Here is an 18,739-nt window from a genome sequence, read left to right as displayed (position 1 = left end):
CCGCTGATGACCACATCGTTCGTGCGGGTGTACTGCTCCAGCTCATCCACCCGCCGCTCAAGATCCATGATTCGTCTATCCTTCTGGGCATTTTGGAGGCGTAGCTGTTTTACCTCCTCCAGAAGCCCCAGAAGCAGCTCCTGCTGCGCCCTGACTGCGGCCACATCTCCGCACAGCGCCCGAGGGAGGTTTTTATGTCCTCGACCTCCTCTGGTGTTGGGCCTTTCTTGGGTGGCATACTGGGTAACCAGCCTTTCCAATCCAGGGTCCTTTTTATTTAACTGGCGAGCTAGCAGTTGCTGGTAGTTAATTCAGTACAACTTGCTAGCTATCTCCGGTTAGGGAGCGCAGCCCAAACACTTCGATCGATAGAACTAGTAGGATGTTGGTTGTCCTCTTCTTAACCAAAGTCCTGTTTGCCGTTTTAGAAGTTACAAAAGTTACAAAAGTCATTGCCCGTTGATAAGCAGCGACTGTAGAAAGCTGTAGAAAGCTAGCAGTTCAGTCCAGTGTCTTTTCCACAACCGGCCTCCGCCATTCCATGAACCGGAAGTGAAAGTGAAAAAGTACATTAGATGTACTCTCAGCAGAATTGACCGGAGAAGGCATCAGTTCATGCACTGCACTGGCCTGCACCACGATTAGTATAAGGTAAGATTGAATTATTTTTTTCTATTCGTTATTTCCACGGTTGCATATGAATAACAGTAAAAAACTCGTTAATGTACAGTTTCGAACAAAATGTGGGAGCCCGAAATTGTGTCTATTTTCATCTTACAGTCCGGCAACAAAGAAATTGCACTGCGAACAAAGTCTATCAACAAAGAAAGCATTTTCATTTCAAAGTTTTCCGTTATATTCCTTTACAAAGCTAGCTTTAACGCTTCGAGGGTTCCTTTGTTCTTGCCGTCGCCTTGGCGCTTGACCCAGACTTTTGCTCTGTAGTTGCTTTTCAGCATAGTACTACAAAAAACTGTAAATCTGTGATGATTGATAAACGTTTCAATTCGCACTCAATTCAAACTTTACGTTGCACGCTCACCTAACTGTACGTTACATGCTCACCTAACTTGTGTTTGCACCTTTTGTCCACAATGGCGTTTTCATTAACTGAAAACTGAGATTTTTAAAGACGCCTGCCAGGGTGGATATTTTTGAAAACTCCGTTTAAGCATTTACGTGTGGACGAGGAAAAACGGAGAGAAAACGCAGCGTCAAAGGTGTGCGCCTATTTTGACGTCACACTGTGCGCCACGTTTTTGTCTCAGTGCCATGAATGCCTACAATGGCAGACTTAGACAAAATACTGTTAATTTTACTATCTTCAGTATTTAAATGCTTACATATACACACGCAGTTACTGTCCCTCCACACATAGGACTCGGTTCAGCTTCTATGAGTCGTCTTTGTATCTAGTTTTTCCTCTTTCATGACATTGTGCCCTATTTTTCCTCTTTTTTTCAGATCTGATTTGGTAACTACCATCAATAAGTAAGAAACTCACGTCCTTAAATAAATTCCTTGTGTTAAACAATTTGCTTATTTGGCTATTTCCAAATATAGCACTATTTGTTTAATGGTAAGTATATAAAGGTTATGTACACTTTGTAACTATAAAGTGTAATAGCTGTCAGATGTGATTTAAATACATAACGACGGCATGTTGATTATACACACAAGCACTTGCATACTGTAGGAATGTTTAGTTTGTTTTAGAGTTTAGAAATGTGTTAAGATAGAATGTAGAATTATGGTAGAGACACTGACACTGCCCTGGATATAAATAAAGGCCTGACTGTGTCATGAACTTAGGAGTAGATCTTAGGAGACCCTCCCCAGTTGAATTGTGAAAGTAAGACAAAAGAGGAGTTAATGCTGAGTGGAAATTCCCCAGAGGATACCTGTGTGGGGGTCTCAACATTTGTAACTTGGTAACTGTGGTCTGGAAGGGAGATGGTTTTTATGGCCCCTAGGAAGAGACACACACCCACAGTGTTTTAACTGTTACACTCACACATCCACATGCACACTCACTCACGTGCACTCACATAGACACGCGCAGTGCAGCGCACACACACACACAGGCACTCACGTGCTCGTGCACACACACACAGACATACGGAGTTTCCAGCACACCATGGGGGATTTATGATGGGGTCGCTCCTATAAAGCTGGGTGGAACTAACAAAGGGGTGAAGATTGTTTCAGAGGGACACCGGCCTCGTCTTCCCTTCTAGAAGTGCATGCTTAAATGAAGATGAAATAAAGATGAATAAAGAGTTTGTAAAAAATAACTACTGGGTCCGGTGCCATCTCTGAAGGCCCGAGGAATAATAAAGAACCGGGGTAAAACTGATTTCCCAACAGTTTTGGTGCCGAAAACCCGGGATTCGCTCAAGGCCCAGAGAGGAATTGGCAGAGCTGAGATCGTGAAACGAGGCGAACAGAGAGCTAGCTCACATGATTAAAAGGTAAGCACGACCTGTTTATTTTCGAACCGTGCATATTGTTTAAAGCCTAAATTATCTGTTCGCTAAGTTGAGCGTATCTCAGTGTAAATTCACTCAGTAGCATAAAGGGGCGGCTAGGTCCGTCCCGGCACGACTAAAGCAAGAGACTTTTGCTAAGAACCCAGCTTGATGTTTAGCGTACTGATGAGAGCGACTAAAGCAAGAGACTTTTGTTAAGAACTTCAGGTTGATGTTTAGCGCCCCGTAAGAAAATCTCAGTGCGTTAAAGCAGGAGACGTTTGTTACGGATTAGTAGAATCGGTGTTTCATCCGTATTAGTTATTAGGAAAAAGTGGCGGTGTGTGATCTGTCCTCCGTGCGTTAAAGCAGGAAACATGTGTTACTATTAGTTAGAAAGCGGGGCTGAAAGGCCTCGTCGCCAGCTTAGGGCTGTGTGTGTTCCGGGCTTGGTTGCCCCACCTATTCTCTGACGCGGGGATAGGACCTGTGGGACAGGAGATTCCAGGGTAGTTACCTAGGAGACCGGGGACGCCTTAAATAACTAAAGCTAGGTGTTGGATCCTAGTCGCGGTTGATAACCTGACTGCAGTGTGTGTAGACTGCGTAGTGTGTGTGTCAAAGCGCCGTTAGAGTCGGCGTCTCGTTTGAAGTACGGGAGTCAATTAAAGTAACAAAAAGAATTCGCGTCTAAAAGTGTGTGTTTGGGGAAAAGTGTGAGTGTGTGTATGAACTAAGAGATTTGAGTTTAAGATTGTTTTTTGTGCTGTATGTGGACGGGAGGCCGTGCCACTGAATGTTGTGTATTCTGAGTTTACTGGGGATTGAATTTGACTGTGTTTTGAGACAGAAGAGAAATCGCGGTTAACAGCTGCGATCTGAAGATCGTGAATTTATTATTTTGTTTTTGTTGAGTTCTAAAAAGCGGACCATATCCACTCTTTGTGCTGATCAGGGCGTTGTCCTGAATCAGCAGAGAAGGTGTCTCGCAGAAAGTTTGAATGGGACTGTGAGAAGCATGAGGTGTGTGTGAGCCAGCCTCGAGGCGCGGGTTCACAGGTGGAACAAAGGAGGAGTAAAATGTGTGTGTGTGTGAGTGAGAGAGAAAGAAAGGTGGGGGTGAGTGACCAGCCTGTGTGTGTGTGTGAATTCCTTGATGACAAAAGAGGGAGAAAAAGTAGATTTGTTGATTTTCTGTGAAATAATAATAATTAAGAAATCAAAGTGATCAAATAGGAGAAAAATGAACTAAAGTAATTAAAGAAAAAACTAAACAGTGGATTAGTGTTAAGGTAATAATAAATAAATTGATAAAATTAATAGTGACATTTAAAGGTGACCAAGTACTCAAGGATGAATGGAGAATTTGTTTGCTGATTGTATGAGAGCTGTTGGGGTGAAAGGAAAATGAGCTTGGAGGAGTGAGTTAACAGGTTAATGTGTGGGTGTTTTTTTTAAAAAAAAAAAAAGAGAGCGAAAGAAAATAATGACAACAAAGAAAATAAAAAGTGTGGAAGTGTGAGTGAGAAATTGTCTCCAACTGGGGAAAGCAGTGACACTACGGGTCACCTTCTTCCCCTGCTGGACACAAAAGAAAACATAATTTGGAGTATTGTGGGTGAAAATAATTAACAACAACATCAAGAAGATTTTCGTGTTTGCGGTTAAGAACAAATAAAAAATTTCATTATCGGGGTTTAAAGTCAGTAGAGTTCAAAACAAAATAAGCGGAGATGTTTTGCTTTAGGAGTGATGAAAACATGTGCGGTCACAGTGAATAATGAAAGTCTCTCAGTCTGTCGATTACAGGTGGGGAACGGACCTGGATCAATTCTCCACGGGCGGCAGTCGGAAGAAAATTATAGGTTAAAATCATTAGAAACAAAAAAATAGAAACACCCAGCCAGAATCTTTTGGCTGAATTGTTTTTGCAGCTTCCCGTCCTCATCCTGAAAAAGCAAGCTCCAAAGAAGCTAATCTCTCCCTGAAGACACAGAGTGAACTACCAGAAGCACAAGCATGAACATCAACAGTGGACAGCAGTCCGAGAGACAATACCAGAGACCTGAGCAGAGAGCTCCAGCAGCACTTTGGGCAAACGGCATCAGAAAGAGAAGATCCGTCATCTTGATTGGATGAATGGAGATGCGTTTCCAGCAAGCTGCAACCTCACTGTGTGTGAAGGACTTTTGAGGAGATTGTTGGAGTTTGACACTTGCCGTGTTTGGAGCAAGATGGCAATGAAAAAGACAGTGGGAGCAAAACACGGGACAAAGCTGAAGAGAACTGACTGCGATTGGACGGCAAAGTGGGAGAGAAGAACGGAAAGAGAGGACCAGAGTGAAAGAAGAGGAATGCTGTTTTAGTGTGGGGAATCAAATTGGGTTAAGGAATCTGGGGAGACAAACGACTGCCTTGAAGTGGAGGATTGACAAAGTGTCCAGACCACCACAAAAGGGGGAGGAAGACAAGCATTGAGGTCTGTAAGAGTACTGTTAGAGAAAATGGAAAGGCAACACCACACATGAACGTGATATGCACTACAGAGAATATGAAATCATACAGAGAGTGTTACACATCAAAAGAGGGTATTTGTAGAAGGGGTTAATAACACACAGCGTGGTTGCCGATGGTAACCTGCAAGCATTTGGGGTTTAGCTGTGCCTGATTATGACAGAGATTTTCATTTAGATGTTTCTGAAACAAAATTGGGAGTGAACGGAGTTTTGTTTCAGAAAAAGGGGGAAGGTACATAAAAGGACACAGAAATAGAAAATGTATTAACCTGACTAACACACACACACACGCAATGAAGCTCATTAGGATCAAACACAATTTTAAGTAGGAAATACTGTTACCATCATCCTGTCTGGTTTATTGAGTGGGTTGAGAAGTGATACATAGACGACTGAATTAGTATTATTTTGGGGAATATGATTGAATGATACCAGAATCCAGAGTTAAATGAATAAAACTAGCAGATTTTTTGTTTTTTGTTTTGTTTTTGTTTCTAATGTATGGGGAAGGTTGTACCATGGCACCAAGTTTTAGATTTGGTGTGTTTTCACCTATTAGAAAAGGAATATTCTGGGACAAGTCCTAAGACCAGGCTTCTGTATTTTTATTTACTTTTGTTTTTCAGTTTTATTTGTTATTTTTCATTTTATTTTTTGTTTTTGAACAGTGCACTGACTTCTGTTTGTGAATTTCTTTTCTTTAAGCAGATCTGCACGACGGGAATTAAAAGCACTATACGACACGTCGAGAAAACCGTTGCAAGTGAGTTGCTCCAAAATTACAATGGGCTCTGGAGAAAGCCGCTTATTTGGGACAATTAGAAAATGAGAGTCCCTGCCCAAAAAGGATTCAGCGAGATAATCCGATCTAAAAGTTCTTCTTTTTTGAAATGACGTCATTTTGCTGTGGGTGGAAATGAAAATGCGATGATAATTTCCACTTCCAGCAAAGAAAGAATGACTGAATGAATGAATGAGTGAGAGAAAAAACTGACTGACTGGTAAAAGCTCACAATAGCTGACAAGACTTGACCACTACTCAAGGTTAACCTCCACCTAGACAGGACAAAAGGGTGGATGAATTTATGTGTTTCTTTTACAGGAGCAGGAAGATGACAGCAGCATCCTAGGTTGTGTGATGATTTAACCTTTTAAATGCCATTTTCTGTGTTTGTCAATCTATCAGGGGTGTGTTATTCATGGGCTTGTGCGCAGCGTTAACATTTACATTTCTTTTCTACAGCAGAGAGTTAATCATGTCTTTGATTATGTGAGTTACAGCAGGACACACTAATGGTTAATGTTCTTTCTACTACAGGATTACTGGGTTTATGAGTGAAGGGAACTGTGTTTACAGGCTATATGTTGATTATGCTATTACACTGTGTTCTTGGGAAAATGTTGACTATTACAAGGGAGAAGTGAAAATAGTGTGAAACACATCCTGTGTCGAAATCAGTGTCATTCCTTTTACAGCAGGCTTAACTTTATGGCCTTTTACAGCACCTCTGGAACTTGTCGACCTGCGCCTGACCACCAGGATTGTCCATGTGTGTTGTTAATGTTTGTTTTTCTAAGAGTGCATGTAGAGGATTCAGCAGAAAACAGACAAGTGACATGAGAAAAATAAGAGATGCAGTGTTTATGGAATAGTTTAATGTGGGCTCATTAGCTGGCCACTATTGAGCTCACAGTGATAAAATGAGTGGAGTGACGTTGCTTAAGGAAAGTCACCGATTACATTGTGGACTAAATTGGGATGATTCATGATTTGGGACAAATTATGGTAATAATAGTGATTTAATGATTGGAGAAAACCTGCACATGACACTTGCCTTTTATGCTGAATACTTTATTATTTTTATGATCTATAGTCGGTTGAAAATGTGAAGTTTGATTTAACAGATTTGTCTTCCAGGATACAGGCTCCAGGTGGAGCGGGGAGTTAGACAAGCTAAACATTTAATTGCTGACTGATGTTTTTACACAGGGTTACAGGTTGGAGTATGGCTGCTCCAAGTGGGAAACCCTGGAGATTGTTTTAGAGAGACGGTGCAACATTCTTGTACATGTCTCATTGGGAAGTTGGCACATGGTGAAAGCCATGTGGGGAGAGGAGTGTTATTTTTAAATCTGTAGATGTCGTGAGGTGCCATGACGAGAAGGAGTGACTGAGGAGATCGTCTACAAGATGGGAGCTGAGGCCAGGAAAGAGTCATCAGGAGGATCAGAGATCACCTTCAGCACAGCAGACCTCGCGCAGGAGATCATCATGAGGAGACTCTGCACAGCAAAATTTTAAATAAAATGAAAGAGTGTCGACGTTGAGGAAGACAACTAAGGTGTACGACGTGCTCTGCCTTAAAATCTTCAGCAGCGTTGGAACGTGAGAATCGAGGGATGGAGAGAACGTGCCAAGCTCCAAAAGTGACAGCGCAGAGGAAGTCCAGCGATGGAATTGTGATTCTGTGAACAGCACAAATGATTTGATGCTCTGCAGAGAAGCCTTCTGTGTGGGAAAAGATGTAAACAGACAAGCCTTTCATCTACATTTATATCATGTCAACTTCTCTAGGCTGGTTGAGGGGAAAGTGGAGAGAAACGGTAGTGTTAGGTGTGATAACTGTTGTTATTGTAACTGTGATTTTTCTTGTAAGTGAATTGCCCAGAGACAGACCCGAATCCATTCCGGCGACTCCACCATCACAGGCCACGGCGAAGCGAACCAAACGCAGTGAAACAGGTAAATCAGATGAGTGTTTTGATTATTATGGCGGTATAGAGTTGGACCACGTTAAAGGGTCCACAGCTTCGTATACACATTCGACCTTTGTGCTGTCATTAAATGTAAAGGTTTAAACAGTTCATGGCGGGGATATGATGTCTGGGCCCACTCGATCCGTGGTGTACTTATTCATAGGAGTAGCCGTCTCAGGGAAGAACCCATACGGTCTGGTTAAAATTAATTTTAGAGATTTTGCACCTGATGTGGCTGAAATAATTGTATTAACACCTCCCCTACCATTGTCACTTTCAGAATGGGGCCCACAAATACTTGAGGTAGATTATACAAGACTCAAACCTAAACAGCTCATTTCAATGGCCACTGGCTATCGTGAGAACAATTTATGGCTAGATCGGCTCATCCAAAATGCTAGAGAACAGAATGTTTCAGATTGTGTGGCGTGCGCAGCTGCCCGCCCACATCTTTTCACAGAACCAGCTCCTTCATATCCCGAAGACCAGCGGGGATTTGAGTGCATGCTCAGACTCACCAGAGAAGCGGCTTCTGAAGGTAATTGTACTATGTTAACAAGTTTGTTTCCACCAATAGGTAATGATACTGTGCTTGGTCTTTTCACACTGAGAAGAGCCAACTACACATGTTTTAACTTTACTGTGTCTTTCCCTGACAGACATGAGCATGAGGCCGGGGAGATTGATGCCGATTGGTGCACTGTGACGTACCTGGCCAGAGGAAAGGTATCAAAAGGCACCGGCACTGAAATAGGCCTGTGGGCACGTGCTGGTTTGTATTATTATGGTGGGTACAGATTGTATGTTAGAATTCCTAGTGGGACTTTTGGTCTCTGTGCCATGGTACGTTTAGGTGCACCTCTCGTTTTAGTAGGAGAAAAGGGGGTGCGGCTGGCTAAGCCCGGCACCGCTCAACTGACAGCCACGTGCAGACATCATGTGTCGGTTAAACAGTCACCAGGATCATTTGACCTTACAATAGGATCACCAACATATATAGATGCTATTGGGGTTCTTAGGGGTGTGCCTAAATGAATTTAAGGTAACGGACCAAATTGCTGGAGGATTTGAAAATTGTCCAATTATTTCTGCATTCTTTCCAGTAACTCCAAATAAGAATGTGGATCGTATTAATTATGTGTACTATAATGTCCTGAGACTGGCGAACCTTACCAGGGACGCAGTTGAAGGGCTTGCTGAGCAGTTGGCTCCAACATCTTTAATGGCAGTACAAAATCGGATGGCGTTAGATATGTTGTTGGGAGAAATATGTATTGTACTTTTATTTTAAATAACACAGCTCCAGGCAGCTCTGTGACTCGAACTCTGGAAGGCCTAAAGACGTTGTCCACCACAAGGTATGGGCAGTCGGGAGTGGATAACCTGTTGGAAGTGTGGATGACCTCTGTCTTTGGGCAATGGAAAGGTTTCATTATGTCAATTATGGTTTCTTTGTCTGTTTTTACTGCAATATTAGTGACGTGTGGGTGTCGTTGTGTGCCTTGTATCAGAGCTTTGTTCGTAAGACTCATAAATCGTGCTGTGGGAGAATCTGATACAAAGTCCAACATCAGGAGACCACTTTTGGGAAATGGGGAGTCACAGTATGAAAACATTATGGTGAAAGATTTAGTGTAGTTTTATCTGCCATAGGGCAGATAAAAAGGGGGATTTGTAGGAATGTTTAGCTTATTTTAGAGTTTAGACATGTAGGAATGTTTAGTTTGTTTTAGAGTTTAGAAATGTGTTAAGATAGAATGTAGAATTATGGTAGAGACACTGACACTGCCCTGGATATAAATAAAGGCCTGACTGTGTCATGAACTTAGGAGTAGATCTTAGGAGACCCTCCCCAGTTGAATTGTGAAAGTAAGACAAAGAGGAGTTAATGCTGAGTGGAAATTCCCCAGAGGATACCTGTGTGGGGGTCTCAACATTTGTAACTTGGTAACTGTGGTCTGGAAGGGAGATGGTTTTTATGGCCCCTAGGAAGAGACACACACCCACAGTGTTTTAACTGTTACACTCACACATCCACATGCACACTCACTCACGTGCACTCACATAGACACGCGGGTACGCGCACACACAGGCACTCACGTGCTCGTGCACACACACACAGACATACGGAGTTTCCAGCACACCATGGGGGATTTATGATGGGGTCGCTCCTATAAAGCTGGGTGGAACTAACAAAGGGGTGAAGATTGTTTCAGAGGGACACCGGCCTCGTCTTCCCTTCTAGAAGTGCATGCTTAAATGAAGATGAAATAAAGATGAATAAAGAGTTTGTAAAAAATAACTACTGGGTCCGGTGCCATCTCTGAAGGCCCGAGGAATAATAAAGAACCGGGGTAAAACTGATTTCCCAACAATACACATTTAAGACATGAGACATGCTAATTCCATCTCTTAAAATGTGTCTATAGGTGAGACGCTTTGCCTTTATTGGAGGGACCACACTGGAGGTGCGAGTCCACCGCAACGCCAAACGAGCTGGCCTCGGTACTCAACTGGGCAGGGAAAAAAACCAAGGACCAGACAAAGCAAAAAAGGGCATTTAAAGATACAGCACTGTGCAGATGCATATTTGGTAAGTTTTACAGTTTATTGTAGTTTTATGAGCCTAAAGTGAACAATAAAGGGATCAATTGATCTGCTGTGTTTCACATTTCCTATGTCCGGTTTTTGCTATATTACTTTGTCTTTCTTAATGGTAAATGGCCTTAATAACAAGACTTTTATGTCCGGTTAATCTGGAGATGGAGTCTTTGGTCAGCTTGTTTAGTAGTCCCCATGTTTATTTTGTTTTAAAGGATACACGGCACACCATGCTAAGACTTATCACATTTTCAGCTTATAGCTCTTTGGGAATCAATTGCGGCAGTTTGCAGATTTATGCCTGGTGACTTTCATGTTTATCAGCCTAGGAGTTTACATACTTTCTCCCTGCTGAAGACAGATAACAAGAGCTTATTCATGTGCTCTAATTCACTTTTTTTGTTTGTGTGTGTGTGTATTTTTGTCCTAGATGGCCTGACGCAGCATTTAGGGGCGAACTCTATGTCCGAGTTTGTCTTTGCACAAGCAGTCCAGAAATGGCTTCGATACGCCCCGTATGGGTGGCACATCATCCATCCCCATCCCGGAGTAAAAATTACAAACCTATGTGAAACATAGAAATGTAAATAGGAAAATGTCTTTTAATACAGTATTTAGCAAATGAAACATGTCTATTGACCTTTTTTTTTTTTTAGTTTTCTTCTCTGTTACATCACATGCAATGCTTTCTTATTTTAGGATATTACATTGTGAGACATTTGTGTTTATAAAGGGTGTCCAATTTGAGGAATAAGAACTATTATGTGTTTAGTTGGTTTAAGTATTGATGGAAACATGCAGTAGTTTAGTATTGGTTAAAATACCTATAAAGAAAGGTAGATTTCCAGTCATGATTTAACTGTTGTTTTGATAAAAAGCAACTGTGCGAAAGAGGTGGAAAATCAACACCATAGCTCAACAGTGTTTCAATATCAGAATCTGACATTGTTTCAATGTCAACAGTATTAGAAAATATAATGTCGAATCAATGTCAGGTTTCAACATTGACTCAACATCAAAACCTGACGTTGTTTCAACATTAAAAAAGGGTGCAAGAGTGACATTAGGTCATTGTCACACCTCAACGTTGATTCAATGACATCACCTGATATTGACTAAACATTGTTTAAATGTTTCCTTGCTATCTGGGACATCCCTCCCCAGATAGCAAGACGACATTGAATCTATGTTGATTTTTCATCCAAACCGTCGTATATGGTCGGGGTTGAAATGCCAATGTTGTAACAACATTGAAATACTGTGGTAAACCGACGGTCTTACTATAGAGACGTTATAACGATGTTGATTCACCGTTGTTTTTTGTCATTGATATTTGATCTATTTGTAGTCGACCAGGTGACAACAACAACGTCGAGAAAACGCCTATTTATAGTTGGACGATCATTCGGCTCCGGTCACCATCAAAACCATCGATTTGTAGTTGAGCATTAAATTGCATTGCAACTGATCGGGTATAAAGTACCAGAGAAAGTAGATTTATTGTTCATTTGTTATCAATGACTTGGTCTAGTTCACCAGCTTTAAAAAATCACGCTCTACGTGCAATTTATGTATAGTTGACCGGGAAATTAAAGCAGCGATCACTTGGACTACTCCGCAGCACCCTCTCACATTGGTACATCCCCAGGTATTCATTGTCTTCTACAGTAGAGCGGGACATTTGATTTACTCTCAGCGGAATTGACCGAAGGCATCAGTTCATGCACTGCACTGGCCTGCACCACGATTAGTATAAGGTAAGAATGAATGATTTTTTTTTTCTACTGTTATTTCCATGTTTGCATTTGAATAACAGTAAAAAAACTCGCTAATGTTCTACATTAACAAGTTTTTACTGTTATTTACGAGCCCGAAATTGTGTCTACTTCTTACAATCCGCAACAAATAAACTGCACTGCGAACAAAGTATATCATCAAAGAAAACATTTTCGTTTCATAATTTCTTCGTTATATTCCTTACAAAGCTAGCTTTAACGCTCGAGTTTTCCTTTGTTCTTGCCGTGGCCTCGGCGCTTGACCCAGACTTTCGCTCTGTAGTTGCTTAGTACTACAAAAATTATAAATCTGTGATATATGATTGATAAACGTAAAGTTAACTGTATAAACGTGTTCAATGACTTTGTTACTTTTGATGATTGGAGAGCACTCGTTTCAATTCGCACACGAAAACTTTAGACTCAGTTTGAATGCCCACGTGACTGTACGCTGCACGCTGACCTAACTTTACGTTGCACGCGTACACGACTTTCCGCTTGTGCCTTGTATAATGAATAAGGCTACGTCCACACGCACCAGCGTATTTTTGAAACCGCTGATTTTTCTATGCGTTTGCACCTTTTGTCCACACGTAATTTATGTCTGGCCGTACATTGTGTTTGTATTTCCAGGCACATTTCACGAAGCAGAACGCAGTCTTCAGAGATATCCACGTGAACGCTGTGATACGCCTGACCTTCAGTCCGAAGAAGAAACCCAGACCAGTCTTAAAAGAAAGCACAAGTAAAACCTTTTTATTTGCAAACATATCTTTGATTGTTAAGAATTTATAATCTTGTCTTTTATACATATCTGTGGTGCTTGCATACTGCAATATCACCACATAATATAGTCCAAAAAGTGGAAGTTTGTAAACTTTTTAAAAATGCAAAGCCGTGTACACTTGTGCACTTCAAAAATTCATTGTATACTGTACCTTCTTGCACGTCTCTGTTTCCTGTGTGTGTTGTTAGAAATCAAACTAACTTTAGGAAACAATATGCCAAAAGCATATTTACAATTACTTAAGACCGTTTTTGATTTCTTTTCTTTAGACCAAATTCCCTGTACACATATACGGACTCAGAGGATGAGCAACCTACAAAAAAACGGTTTCCCCAGGCCCCTCGAGTGAAAATGCAGGTAATATAATACTGTCTAGTGTCTGTGTACATATCTGTGTCTGACACAAGGAAACTTTTTTTGACAAGTTGTCTGTATTCTTAAATACTTAAAAAATTATCTTTTTCTAAACAGCCCTCATCACTCCAGTCTGCCCCCCAGCCCACTGATAGCAACCATCATAATGCCCCACCCAGCTTCCGGCACCTTTCGCCACTCCGGCACAAACCGACACAGCTTTGTGATCTCGCCAGCATGCAGTCTGATGTCTTCCCTATAGATGGTATGCTTTTAAAAAAGCTTTAAAGCTGCATCACAATGTCATTGTACTCTTATCTAAAAAAAAACAAAACCCAATTTATACTCCTGAATGTCATCTTGTTGTGATTTTTTTTTTTTTTCCTGCAGATCCTGGACCACACTGGAGGTGCGAGTCCGCCGTGTAATGGTTTATGCCATTACAAAGGAGCTGGCCTCTGTACTCAACTGGGCAGGGAAAAAAAACCAAGGACCAGACAAAGCAAAAAAGGGCATTTAAAGAGACAGCGCTGTGCAGATGCATATTTGGTAAGTTTTACTGTTTATTGTAGTTTTATGAGCCTAAAGTGAACAATAAAGGGATCAATTGATGTGCTGGGTGCGTTTCACATTTCCTATGTTTTTTTTTTTTTGCTATATTACTTTGTCTTTCTTAATAACAAGACTTTCATGTCCGGTTAATCTGGAGATGGAGTCTTTGGTCTTCGGCTTGTTTTGTCCTCGGGTTGTACACTTTGTACAGCCCGAGGACCCCATGTTTTCTTTTTTTTTTTTTTTTTTTTAAAGGATACACGGCACACCATGCTAAGACATATCACATTTTCAGCTTATAGCTCTTTGGGAATCAAATGCGGCAGTTTGCTGATTTCCGCCTGGTGACTTTCATGTTTATCAGCCTAGGAGTTTACATACTTTCTCCCTGCTGAAGACAATTAACAAGAGCTTATTCATGTGCTCTAATTCCCTTTTTTTTGTCTTTGGTTTTTTTTGTGTGTGTGTGTCTATTTTTGTCCTAGATGGCCTGGCACAGCAGGTAGGGGCGAACTCTGTCTGAGTTGGTCTTTGCTTAAGCAGTCCAGAAATGGCTCAGATATGCTCCAGATCGTACGGGTGGCGCACAGGACACACATCATCCATCCCCATCCCGGAGTAAATAATAAAAAGTGACGTGAAACATAGAAATGTAAATAGGAAACTTTGTCTTTTAATAAAGTATTTTGCAAATGATACATGTCTATTGACCTTTTTTGGGGTTTTTTTGTTTTTTTTTCAATAAAAAGCAACTGTGCAAAAGAGGTGGAAAATTAACACCATAGCTCAACAGTGTTTCAATATCAGAATCTGACATTGTTTCAATGTCAACAGTATTCGAAAATATAACGTCGAATCAATGTCAGGTTTCAACATTGATTCAACATCAAAACCTGACGTTGTTTCAACGTTAAAAATGGGTGCAAGAGTGACGTTGGGTCAACGTCACACTTCAACGTTGCTTCAATGACGTCGCCTGATATTGACTCAACATTGTTTCAATGTTTCCTTGCTATCTGGGTCAGATGATAAGGAAACCAGAATCTCACATGGAATGTACCTGCATTTAAACAGCTACAGCTAATTACCTTCCCCAGCACCACAAATGTGTAGGGGAGGAACAGAAGTATATCTAACCATGCAGTTTAAGGCATGGTTTACAAATTTGAGGGTCACTTCTGGAGTAGCACATGGAATAGACGCGTTCCCAGATGCTCCTCCGTGCAAAACTTAGAAACTTATTTTAACGGTCTCCTAATTCATCTTTCTCTTCCCCAAAAAGCTAACTATTGAAGTTTATACCATATACAACAAAAGATGCCCAGAAAACCTGTTAAACAGATTAACTCTTCATCACGAATTATGATTTCGGCCAACAGTCCAACATCAGGAGACAGCAACAACAGCAGAGATGACAGCAATACTGAAGAGATGCCGCTATTATGGAAGAAGATCTCCAACAAAATTCTCCGTCATATAAACAAAAGGTTTGACAATTTGGAACATACTCTTCATGCAGTACAGGAATTCCAAATAGAACTGCTGGAGAAAGTGAAATCTATGGAAGAGCAGGCTCTAGATCAGGAAAATCGTCTGTCCCGCTTGGAGAAAGTGGTCTCCAACTTGGAAAGCAAGAATAAAGCACTGAAATTAAAAGTGGATGACTTGGAGGGTCGTTCGAGCCAAAACAACATTGTTGGCATCCTTGAGAAAGCGTGGGGGACCTAGACCGCATGAATTTATTCAAGATTTGATCCCTAAACTCCTCGGTGAGGATCATCTCAAACGTCATGAGTTCAGTGAGGTGTTGAAGGTATTACAGGAGGAAAAAATGGAACACAGTCTTCGAAATCCTGCTAAACTTCATGTGAAATATAATGAACACCTGAAGGTCTTTTCTACACTGGGTGAGGTGTCCGTGTTTATAAACTCCGAGCTGAATAGTTTGGAATAGAGCTGTATGATTTATGCTTCTTCTGTAATATACTCTTTAATGTTCTGAGAGACTGGTATATTACATTTTTTTTTCCTATTTAATAGTTTGTTTGAGCACAGAGTTAAGCATAGTGTTTCTTTTTATTGAATTGGACACTGTGGAGCAATGTGTTGAAGGCCGTGTGCCCAGTGGCCTCTGGCCGAGAGGGACGCCAGTACTTCATCTCAGAAGTGTTTTATGCGGGGGTGAGGGGAGGATGGGGAGTGGGGGTGTTTATGGGTTTGTTTTAGGATGTTTAAGTGTGTTTGTTTTTTTTGTTTGTTTGTTTTTGTTTGTTTGTTTGTTTTTATGTGTGTGTGTGTGTGTGTGTGTGTGTGTGTGTGTGTGTGTGTGTGTGTGTGTGTGTATGTATGCGGATGGGGATGGAAGTTGATATGTGATGGAGTTGATACATGATGTTTGGGCAAACAATGAGGTGTGTTCTGAGAGAAACGATCTAAAAATAGTTTATTGGAATGTAAAAGGTCTTGGATATAAAATTAAAAGAGGTAAAGTTCTCTCACACCTTAAATCAATCAGTGCAGATATAATTCCTTCAGGAAACTCATATAAATATTAATAGCCAACGAAGATTAAGAGCAAATTGGATATCTCAAGTGTATCAAGCTCCTTTTACCAGTAAGGCCAGAGGAGTTGCAATTCTCCTTAAAAAGAATGTTTCATTTTGTTCAGACTTTGTGATCGCTGACCCATATGACAGATACCTTATAGTCACCAGTCAAATTAATTCACTACTGATAACCTTGCTTAACAGCTATGCTCCAAATGTGGATAATCCTGATTTTTTTAAAGAAAGTTTTCAGCTTAATACCTACAGTTACGTCCAACATTATTATTGAACCTACAACATCTTACTGAGAGGGCCTATTCATTTTTCTATCTTATAGCGCCAAATCACAACAAAAGTTGCCTCAAGGCGCTTCACAGATACAGAGAAAAACCCAAAAATCATATGACCCCCTATGAGCAAGCACTTTGGCGACAATGGGAAGGAAAAACTCCCTTTTAACAGGAAGAACCTCCGGCAGAACCAGGCTCAGGGAGGGGCGGGGCCATCTGCTGCGACCGGTTGGGGTGAAAGAAGGAAAACAGGACAAAAGACATTTTATTTGTAAGCGTTTCACTTTCAGGAGAAGAAGATTTAAATGAGTGACACAAATGTAAATTACAAAGTCTGCAGCGCACAATTTACTGCAAATTGCACAAAACCTACCACAGAAAAAATTCCTGTCTTGTTCCTACCGTGGTTGTGTTAGTGAGGACAGTTTATTGTTTTAGGGGGAGATGTTATCAAAACAAGTTTCTGATCCGGTCAAAATTCTTATTTTAGTACCAAAATTTTGGCTCTGTCCTAAAACTCCAGTCAGTGTTTATGCTGAGTGTTTTGAGGTGAGCCCGACATATATTTCCTCCATAATACAGTTTATATGAAGCTGAAATGAATTACGCTTCTTATAGTGCACACAGCTAACTCTCTCTGCTGAATATGTAAAAAATAAAAGTGTTACTGTGTTACATGCCTGAATGTTGCTCATGGTCTGATGGGAAATAATGTTTTCTGTTCTTTAGCACATCAAACAGTCAGCTGTTCACACCTGCTTTCAAGCTGATTTTTATTGAACTGGAGTGGCTTCTTCATAGAGAGATTAAAGCACACTGTTAGTAGATCATCCTCCAGTTGTGACATCACAATAATTTGCCTCGCTTTATAAATCTGTCGCTTCTATAACATATAATGAATAAGCTCTTTTAAAAGTTTTTAATGACATGGGTGGCTGTGGCTCCTCTCAACACCTGGGACAAATCATCTGACAAACAGATAAGCATAGGAGACCAAACACTGAGGAACAAATCCTCATTTCCTCCTAAGGTAACAGCATTTTTACCATTTCAGCCAATTTCTTTGGCACAATTTGTCTCTTGTGCTCAAGCAACCTGTAGGGCCATGAACGCACTTTCACACCAGGCTGCGTTTCAAGGTGGTGCTCCATGAGAATCATACAGACGGGCGGGGGGATGAACACATCCGCAAACCGCTGTTGCAATGCAGGAACACCTGCTTTATTGGAATGTGTGAGATGTTAATCACAATACATCTTAAACACACTCTCTGAAAACTTCATGCCCACATCTTGTTTTTAAGAAAAATCAAACATTTTTGTCCTTAAAGAACATTTCAGAGTTTTTAATGAACTGCAAAAACCCTATTCAGTGTGGGTGGAGAACAGCCAAGTCTCCTCCTCTGATAAACCTCCACATGTACCACTGAAAACAGTTAAATTAGTTTGAATCTGAAATCATGGCTCAAACTACTTATTCTGAGACCATTTCTTTATTTTTCACACCAAACTTTTTAATAAGATAAACTTTACACAGACTTGATCAAATATAACTAACGCTTTAACATTATCAGAATTTCATAATACAAACTTCAAATCAACAAGAAAACAGCTGCAAACATGTGAATCAAAATGAATTCATTGAAAAAAACAACATGTGGACTTCAAGGATACAGTAAATACACTAAGGTTAAAGGAGGAGCCAAAAACAGAGGTTTAATAGAATTAACTAAAAGTGATCTTTAAAATGGTCCAGATGTGTGCTGTTTTTAACTTTCAACATTTCTTTGCTGCCAGTGTGAAGAAGATTTTGTTCTTAGCCTAATTAAACAAAGGTTACACTGACTCACTCCTCCATCTTCTGGTACAAACTGGCATGACATGGAAGTACAACCCAAAACCAGTTTAGCTTCAGTTTTAATTTTCAGGACAAAGTCACAGCAGGTGTTGTTTCAAAGCTGGTGGACAGATTTAATTCATTTTGGAAGTTTTAAGAGCAACTGCTGTGAAATTATTTGCATTTTTTGGGAGAAAATTATTTAAGAGAAGGGATTACCACAGCAAAAGATTAAATATGAATGAAGAATTGAAATT

The sequence above is a fragment of the Oreochromis aureus genome, linkage group 3 (assembly GCF_013358895.1).
Source record: "Oreochromis aureus strain Israel breed Guangdong linkage group 3, ZZ_aureus, whole genome shotgun sequence".
NCBI lineage: Eukaryota > Metazoa > Chordata > Actinopteri > Cichliformes > Cichlidae > Oreochromis > Oreochromis aureus.
This window is presented reverse-complemented; position numbering follows the sequence as displayed.